Here is a 9,346-nt window from a genome sequence, read left to right on the forward strand (position 1 = left end):
GACTTTGGGCGCACCACTTACTCTATGGAGGCCTCAGTGTCTGCCTCTACAGATTGAATGTAACAATACCTAATAGTTACTAAATGTTACATTATATGTTAGATATTGGCTATTTGCTTTGTCTGGAAAGAGCTCAAAGAAATAACCCTACGGGATAGACACATTTATTCCCCATTTTCAGGTAAGGAAGCTGAGAACGTGCCAAGTTCACACAGTGAGTAAAAGTCAGTACTCAATCTTCTGCACGTCGCTTCCCAGAGTTATTCCGTTTCATCATTATAGAACACCACCCTAACATCACTATCTAATTCACAGGATTGCTATGAAGATAAAATAATTCACTCATCGCAGTGCCTTTCTAAATATCAGTCGCTATTGTTTTTGCCATTATTTTCCTAGGGCTATCTTGGGGCCTCTGAATGTCCCCTGGCTTCAAGGCTATATAACTCAGGGCAACAAAATTTTGGCAAGCTCCAGAAAGAACCAAGCCAGGGTTTCCTTGGCCGGTGGCCCAGCCTGCACATCCTTTAATAGTCCAGGGTCTCCAATAAATATGCCAACAGCAAATCAAAAGCTCTGAAGCAAATCTCAATAGTTACTCAATTTCAGGCTCTAAAGCATTTTCAGTCTTGCACCTTTCACATCAACTAAAATGCTCTTCCAAGTTCCAGGCTCCTGGATTCCTCCATTTCATCTTTTTAAATGCTGAGCCCTCTCTGCAGAATACTGTAGGTATCAGCTATTAAAAGAAAGAAGCAGGGCCAAAGGGTAGGGAAGAAATTTGGTGAGGTTGCCTGACTCTCGATAAATATTTATACCCACTTGATGAGTCAGGGTTGGAGCCAGGGCTGTCCCCGGGGCTTCCCATGGAGAATTTTTAGTGCAGGCTTAGGGCGAAGCCGAATGCCAACTTCTTTCCCGGCCATGCCCGTGCAAACCTCAGACCTGGGTTAATGGGAACCTTCTGTTGAGGGTGGGCTCTGTGCCAGAGGAGGTGTCTTTGTTATCACTAGTCTGTACAGCACACGGCAGCGTAGGTATTAATTCTCTCATTTTACAGATAAGGAAACTGAGGCTAAGAAAGGTAAGTGGCTGGCCCGAGGGGACAGACGCAGCAAGTGGAGGGGCCAGGCTTCGACCCAGCTCCTTCAAGCATTAGTGCCCGAGCTCTTCCCTCCAGGAGCCCCTGTGAGTCTTCCCTCTGGGACAAGACCCTGGATCTTACCAGGACTTGGTTGTCTCTCCTCCCTGAGCTCCAGGAAGGGCTTCACTCTCCTCCCAAATGGTCCCTCGTGGATTCTAGCCTCCACACCCGTCCCTCTTTGGATCTCATTTATTTTACTTCCAAGGTGATGATATGGCCAGGTGATATGGGCAAGAAAAGATAATCTCACTGACTGGGCTGATGTGGGGTGATTGGAGCCCTTGATTATCAAGTGTAGCTTGCCCCCAACATATAGGAGAGGGACTCATGTCAAAGCCCCTGATGGAAGAACCTTCAGCATATCTTCGTTCCAGGCTTATAGGCAGGAATATGTCATGTCACTTGTTCCCGAGGGACAGTAACAGACACAGTCATTCTAAGCCTATGTGTAACTATGTCCTGTGTCGATGATGGCACAGGGACCATCGTGGCACCTGAATCAGAATCTCACTGGATGCTGACTTGTTAAAACAGAGACCCGGGGGCCCAGCCCACCCTCCACATCACGACACACTCTGCAGTGGAGGCCAGGAATATTCCCAGGCTCCCAGGTCAGCCTGGTGTTTATAGAAATTGTCCTGGAATCAGAACCAACTAGATTCAAATCCTAACTCTGGGCTAGTTGCCTAACCTTGAGCTTTAATTCTCTTCTATTATAAGATAAGAATAGCAACAGTACCTGCCTCCTAAGAAATGAGGAAGAGAGAAAGTGCTAAGTCTGTGACAGCTAAAAAACTTCAAAGTTTACTTGCCTCAGAGTCCTTCCACCTAAAATTTGAATATAGGGCCTAGACATGGTAAGTTTTCAAGAAATAACTTGGATTTGCTCTTGTAAACCATGAAAAATGGAAAAAAACTCACTGATGAGATCATCACAGGTGAAGGATAGTGGTTAGAGGGCCAAACTCTTCCTAATTCTAAGCCATCAATCAACAAATATGGAGTAAGCTTCTGCTGTGACATGAGTCCAGCATCACTAAGCAACCAAGGTTCTTACTTATAGCAACTCAAATTTTAGTTGAGGAGATGAGGCAAAAACATACAAGTTGAAATAAAATAAGAATTAACTAAAATAAGACGGTCGTCAAAAGATGCTCCATGTTCATTTATTCATTCAGTATACATCCATTCGGCATATGTAATTGCCTGTGGTGTGCCATGAACTGTGCTAGAAACAAAAGATAGGAGGTTAAATAATATAGTCCCTCCCTCAAGATATTTAAAATCTAGGGGAGACAGACGAGCGCATCAATGTTCATGATTAATTCGCTTTCTTCTGGCTATGCGTATTGGAAAAGGCTAAGTTTCACAGTATTTAAAATACTTCATTCAGGGCCAAGGAGATCAGCTCTACTACTTGAAGCACGAAGGGATTCAAGGTCTGGTGTCCTAGCTCAGAGCATTCAGACCTTAAGTCTCGAGGCAAATACACTGAGTAGACCACTATCAAAGTGGAAATAGCAGGCAGTATTAAAACTCTTGTCTAAAGGTTGCTGTGAGAGAACCCCAAACCCGCCTTTAATAACTCCAATAATGTGAGGAGATGAGGAAATCCAATCAGTCCACACTTTCTACAAAACTCATGACTTGGTTCTTTTGGGGAAGGGATAGCATCTGTCTGTTTACCACTATGTAGCCAGCATCTAGCAGATTTCCTACTTGGTCACTAGTCCCTAATAAACATTTGTTGAATGAATGAATGAATGAATGAATGAATGAACATTGCAATTGTCCAGACATAAAAATGCAAAGTGCCCAGTGTGCAGCTAACCATCAGAACAGTGGATTGGTGGCAGACAGATCTTTGAAGAGAGTCCACACTTCTCTGAGGTCTGGACCTGCGTATCCAACTGTCTGTCACCTCCTTGGAGGTGTCTCAAAGTCCCCTCCAACTCAGAAGGGAGGAATCTGTGATCTTTCTTCGCATTTGCTTTCCTATGGCTCTGTATCTCGGTGAATTCCACCACTCTCTGTCCAGTTACCTCACCCAGAAACTAAGGATGCATCATTTCACAGCGTTCTCCTCACTCATCACCAATTAATCCATCCTTAGGTGCTATTTACTTCCTAAAATTCCCACAAATTCATCCCCTGCTACGCTCTACTCCAAGCAAGCATCTTTCTCCTGGGCTAACACTCTTGTCTCCTTACTCATCCATCCATGTCGTCCCTCCCTAGAATCTCTCCACTTTGTCTTTCCTCTACCTGCAACACCTTTTCTTCCCGTCTCCACATGGTCACTTCCTTCTGGTCCATCAGACCTCAGAGACACCTTTTGGACTAGAGCAATGCCTCTGCTGTGAGCTCGAACAGACTTCTCTCTCCTGATGCTTGTCACAGTTGCAGTTCTACAGTCCACTGTCCAGAGGCCAGTGTGTGTCTTCCTAACCCAGAGTGGCCAACTGTATTCATGTGTCTGGTAACAAGCAGAATGGCAGAAGGGAGACAGTTTCCGTCGTAGAAACTCCGTTTAAGTAAGTCTTTTGCAAAGAGAAGGAGAGAGAGAAAACAGTCATTCTGTGCTGCAAAAGTCTTTGGAGTTAAGAAAGAAATGAGCCCCGGGACCCTGGCCTGCTTCTGGGAGGTGCCTCGTGGGAATCAGAAGTCACGAGTTTAAATGCTCACAGTGTCAGTCTCATCAGTGTGCAAAGCAGGCTGGTGGGGACGAGAGCAGGGTGGGGCTGGTGCAAACTGAGAAGCACATTCCTGCCTGAAGGGCAGGCAGCTCCAGCCCTTGTGTCAGGTCTTGTCTGATTTTTCAAGTCCATAATCAAAACTCACTTGATTTTTAAATGCTGGCAACTAATTCAGAAATTATAAAAACAATGAGAGAGCCAAACAAAATGGATTTATATTCTGGTTTATGCAGGCAGACGAGTGTGTCAGCTCTGCATTAGAGTGTCTCTCTGTGTTCCCTGCCCAGGCCCACATAGCCTCATATGAATTCCTCTCTCACCACTGCGCAGACGTCATATAAACCAGACCTGCTCTGGCTGCTGGTCGGACTGCTGGAAGCTCTCTAACTCAGTCCTCAGCCGATTAGCCCTCCCTCGTACCCCCCTAATTCCCCCACATACAGACAAATTTCATGCTAGCCTCCTTACCATGATATAACCGTCTCTTGGATTTATGCCATCTATTTATCCACGAATATCTTTTTCTTCAAAACAACTATTTTAAAAGAGTCTTCATAAGGGAAGAGGTGCTCTGAGGGGCCAGAGGCCCACCATGGGTCTCTGCTTGGCCTCACCCTCTCTGTTCCATTCCCCACTCTCTCCACCCTCAGTCTCCCACTTACAGTCCCTGCAGTCAGAAACCTGGGACTCAAAAGAACACGGTTTGAAAACTGCTGGTCCATTCATCCCCCAAGGAATATCTCTCGAAAATAGCTCTCAAAGGCCACTTCAGGAGAAACAAGACCCCTTACACTGTGAACCTGGATGTCCTCAAACGCCCACACCCGGGTATCCTCTAACCCCTGATAGGGTACCACGGCTTGGAAGAGGCTGGGCAGAAGCCCAGAGGGGAGTCTCAGGCAGGACTCAGATGGTGCCCACTCCAGGAGGGGGCGTCAACAGCAAAAGAGAGAGGGGTAAGGCTCCGAACAGCTGAGAACTGGATGTCCCACAGGGGCCTCCAACCCCCCAGGTCTCAGGCTGTCCCTCTGTGACCCTGAGCCCTCCCTTGTCCTCTTCTCTTCCCCATCAACAAGGATGGCACCATCCAGTCACCGGGTCTGCTCTTTTGACATGCTACATTGAAACAGTCACCCAATCACCGAACTACGGATTCCATCCCTTGATATCTTCCAAATCCATCTCATCTTCTCCATCCTCATGTCCAGAGCCACGGGGCAGACCACAGTCCCTTTACCCGGAGGACCACTGTCACCTCGCCGATGACCTCAGTTTTTCCAGTCTTACCCACGATTCAAGCCCCGTGATGCCGTCTGAGCAATCTTCCAAAAACATGAATCTCATCACATCCATCTCCTGCTTAAAACCCTCCAAGGACTCTCCACCATCTCTCAAATATAATCCAAACTCCTCAGCACAGCCCGGCCCCATGCTGCCCCGGGAGGTCTCAACCCTGGCCGGTCCCCAGCCGCGCGCCATGCGGCAGCCTTACAGGACTGCTGCCATCTCCCCAGAGCAAGCCCAAGCTCCCTCTCTCCTCCAGGTCATCACACCTGCCATTCCAACCGCCTCCAAAGCCTCTTCCTCCCCTCTTAGTGCGATCGTGCCTATTTGTCTTTCCAGACTCAGCGAAGGTGTCTAATTCTGCAGCAAGTCTTTTCTAACTCCTGACCCCCATCCACCTTTCCCTGCTTCCTTCATTACAGGATGACATTGAAAACTGTCATCAGGTGACTTATCCTGTGACCTAGCAACACTCTCCTTGTTCCTCTCGTGTAACCGCCAGCGACTCTAAGGCAGGGACCGACCCTGGAAGCCCGGGGCCTGCACAGAGTAGGCGCTTGCTGCTGATGTATTGAATGAATGATTGAAACATTGTAACTTCACCTTGTGCCTAGGGTTGGCTCACTCCAAACAACCCTGTCTCAGGGCACGCGGCTTATTTTTAGCATTAGTAGTTTATCTCCCAGTGAAATTTCGTGCCAGCTGTGGTCACCTGTTTGATTGCTCTCTGAGCTCTGCTTTTAACTGGAAATTAATTTGGATTACTTAAGCTTTCCTTGCCCAGCGGAGAAACTCCGGCTGGGTAAATCCAAAGCTGCTGGAGATTTTTCTTTTTCTCTTTAATCTCTTTCTCTCATGCGCCAACTCTAATTTTGTGCTTTCTGGCTTCCTCCCCGCTCAGTGCCCATTTTTAATCTGCCATCTCTGACCCTGCACAGGTATCAACTCACCTGGGATCTTTACGCTCTCATCTGCTCATCTCAGGGACACTGAGGCCAAAGGACTCTGCCCCACCACTTGGGAAGTCTGGAGCAGCTTGGAGAACAGAAACCAGATGTGAGAAGTCCAAAACCCCAGCCTGCTGCCCTCTCGGCCCCAGACCAGGCCAGGCCTCGAGGCTTAGGGAGGTCAGGAATTTTTTTTAAGGCCAACTCTTCGGCTTAAAATTCTGGTCATCAGCAATGAGGGCACCAAACATGATAAGGGAGGCGGGCATGGGCACAAAACCTGGTACTCACCAAGTCCTGATTTAGGTAAGACCGTGATTTAGGTCTGCCTGAGTGCTTCCCCTTCCCAGATGACCGAGAACCTTCTTTATATCCAGTTCTCTCATCATTAACGCCACCTTCTCCCCCTCCCCCTGCCGACTCCCATTAGCCTTCCGTCCTGCTCTCTTGGCAAGGGTCCATTCACACCCACACAGGCTCCAAAAGCAAGACTGGCATGTCTCTTGAGAAAGTCAGCAAAAACCTAAAGGAAGGTTAGGGTGGGGGGCACTTACTGCCCCCACATGGGACTGAGAACCTGCCAGGAACTTTAGGGAAACCAAGAACAAAATGCATGGTGAGACTGGAAAGTTAATAAACCGCCAAAGACACACAGGAACTAAGCAGAAGCACCAACTCCAGGTTCCTGCCAGCAGCAAATGGCTGTGTACACAAGTCCGTGGCCTCTGCTACATCACCCCGCAGCAAGTTCCTGTAAAATGAATGTTCTTATTTTGAAGGGAAGGTTCTGCAATGTTTGATCAGATCAGAACTCTCTGCTTTAAGCAACCAGCGGCTGTAACACTTGCAGAAGAAATTGTGTGTGGTTTCACGTAGTGATTTGACAAAGGTCTCCTCCACACCTCTCTGAGCAGTGCACTATGCCCAGTCACACAGCACGCCTGCTCTCAAGGAGCTCACGTCTCGTTGGGAAGATGACAGAGGCATAAACAGAAGTGTGAACTTTGAAATCAAGGTAAAAGCTTGATCGGTTAAAACAAGTTTCTGGGCGTAAGGTTATATAATCCTTTGGAACGCGTAAAAAGAAACCATCAGACAAATCAGCCACCTTGTCATCTTAACTAGTACCCAAACCAGTTCCAGTCCTGCAAAGAGAGAAATTCTAACTTCACGCTGTTCTGTAAGTATGCAAGGCAGCATCCAATTATCTTTGGTAAAATCAGCAGCAATAGTCAGGATTAGTAAATTCTCCATTCGTTTGGATTTAGAAGAGAGAAATCCGATTTATTCTAAATTCATTATCCACGCGTAGATAGAATTTGACCCTTGTTCCAATCTAGTTGTAAAGGTTATAGGAAAGCATAGAGGAGATATTTACACTCTACTAACCATGAGCTCACATGTAGCAAAATGTTGGAGGGAAAAGCATCCCTCCTTGCTTGCTGATACAAAAGTCACCATTACCGTGAACAAACCCAACTATACGGCAAGTTTCTAATTAGTGCCCACCCCACCCCTAAAGTTTCAGGAACATCAAATAAACCTCTCTGGCAAACTGTGCCTGAGTAAAAGTTAAGGGATAAAAATCCTCACTTGAATTGTGGTCCCTTACAATGTCTTCTTAAAACTCTTCTATCCTGGGCCCTTGTGTTCCTGATCCTTGTCCATTTAATCTCCAATATCTTACTCTCCTGGGAGAAAAAAAAATAACATTTACCATGTCAAAAGAGAAATGGGTAAATTATTTGCCACCTATAGGACACGCAAGCTAAATTACTCGATATAAAAAGAACTCTTTAAAATCAATTAGAAAAGAACATCCCAATTTTTTTAAAAGACCGAACACCGTGTGAAAAGATGTCCGATCTCACACAGTTAAAGAAATGTACGCTCTATGAGTCGCTAGATTCAATTTTTTCATATATATTATAAGCAAAATCTAATAATAGCCAGGAATGAGAAAAAAAAAATTATTCTCATTCTGTTTTGGCGGAAGTGTAAATTTGAAGGACAATTGGATAATCTACCAAAATTTTAGATTCTTAAATATTTCTACTATAGGAATTTATCTTTGTATATATACTTGTACAGGTACATTAAAAAAAAAATATATATATATATATATATGGGTATTTCTAGCAGTGTTGTTTGTAATATCAAATACTTGGAACAAAAATAAATTATGGTGCATCTATAATAAAATACTATGCTGCTGTTAGGCAAAATGAAATAATTTTACATAGACTGATATGGAAAACAACACTCAAGAGATACTGATATACCGAATGATAAGTAAATACACAAAGTTGAATATTAAGTATAAATAATCTTGTTTGTGATATATACATATATTTTCTCACACAAGAATACGGAATCTCCTGAAAGATATGGAAGAAATATAAATAGTGGCAACTTCTAAAGAATAGAACTTGAGGAAAAGGAACATTTTATACTTTATTTCATCTAATTCAAAACTGTTTTTCCTTTCAATGATTAGGCGTTATTCTCTAATCATTTTAAAAACTAGATTGAACCATTAATCAACCATTATCAATCACCTGCTCTGTTTCAGGCAATGTTTAGACACTGGGGCTACAGTGGTGAGTAGTTATCTCTAGTGAAGAGATAGTTAAGAGACTAGATTATCTCTTCTCAAGTAGAAGACAATAGCCTGAAATAAAAAGGACTATTGCAGTAGAGAAGGGAGTCTGTAGTAACAGGAAGAATGCTTTGACATTAAGATATGTAAAATCTTAACATCTATAAATCAAGCAGAAAAAGGCTCTGCTTTCATAAGGGAGACCTGGGTCGGAGGGCAGGGGATGGACCGAGCAGGGGGCACAGTCAGACAGTGGATTAGGGGCTTTTTTCTTTGTGGTCAGCCTATTTTCAGGAGGGGTTGTAAAAGAGGGACTTTTCCCATTTCACTGTTAGCTCACACTGAACATGGGTCAAAGTTCAGGGGTCAGGGGTAGCCTAACTAAAGTTCGGCCACGATAAGTTAGCTGGGTATTTTGTCCAGATACATCAATGGAAACAACAAGTTCAGCTAATCATTTATGAGACAAAGAATGGGGATTTGGAGGGTCTGTGTCTGGCCTTGATCCAGGTAAACAAGGAGGTCACCCTTGAGTCTTCTCTAAGTCATATAAAGTAGGGTGGTTCTTTACAGTCAGTCATTTCCAGGAACACAAAAGGGCTGGGAATTTCATAACCAGGGCTGGTTTTCAGTAGAGCAGGACTCGGGGAAATTTTAACGTATATCACAGTCTATT

This window comes from Pteropus medius, unplaced genomic scaffold (assembly GCF_902729225.1).
Source record: "Pteropus medius unplaced genomic scaffold, Ma_sr-lr_union100, whole genome shotgun sequence".
Classification (NCBI taxonomy): Eukaryota; Metazoa; Chordata; class Mammalia; order Chiroptera; family Pteropodidae; genus Pteropus; species Pteropus medius.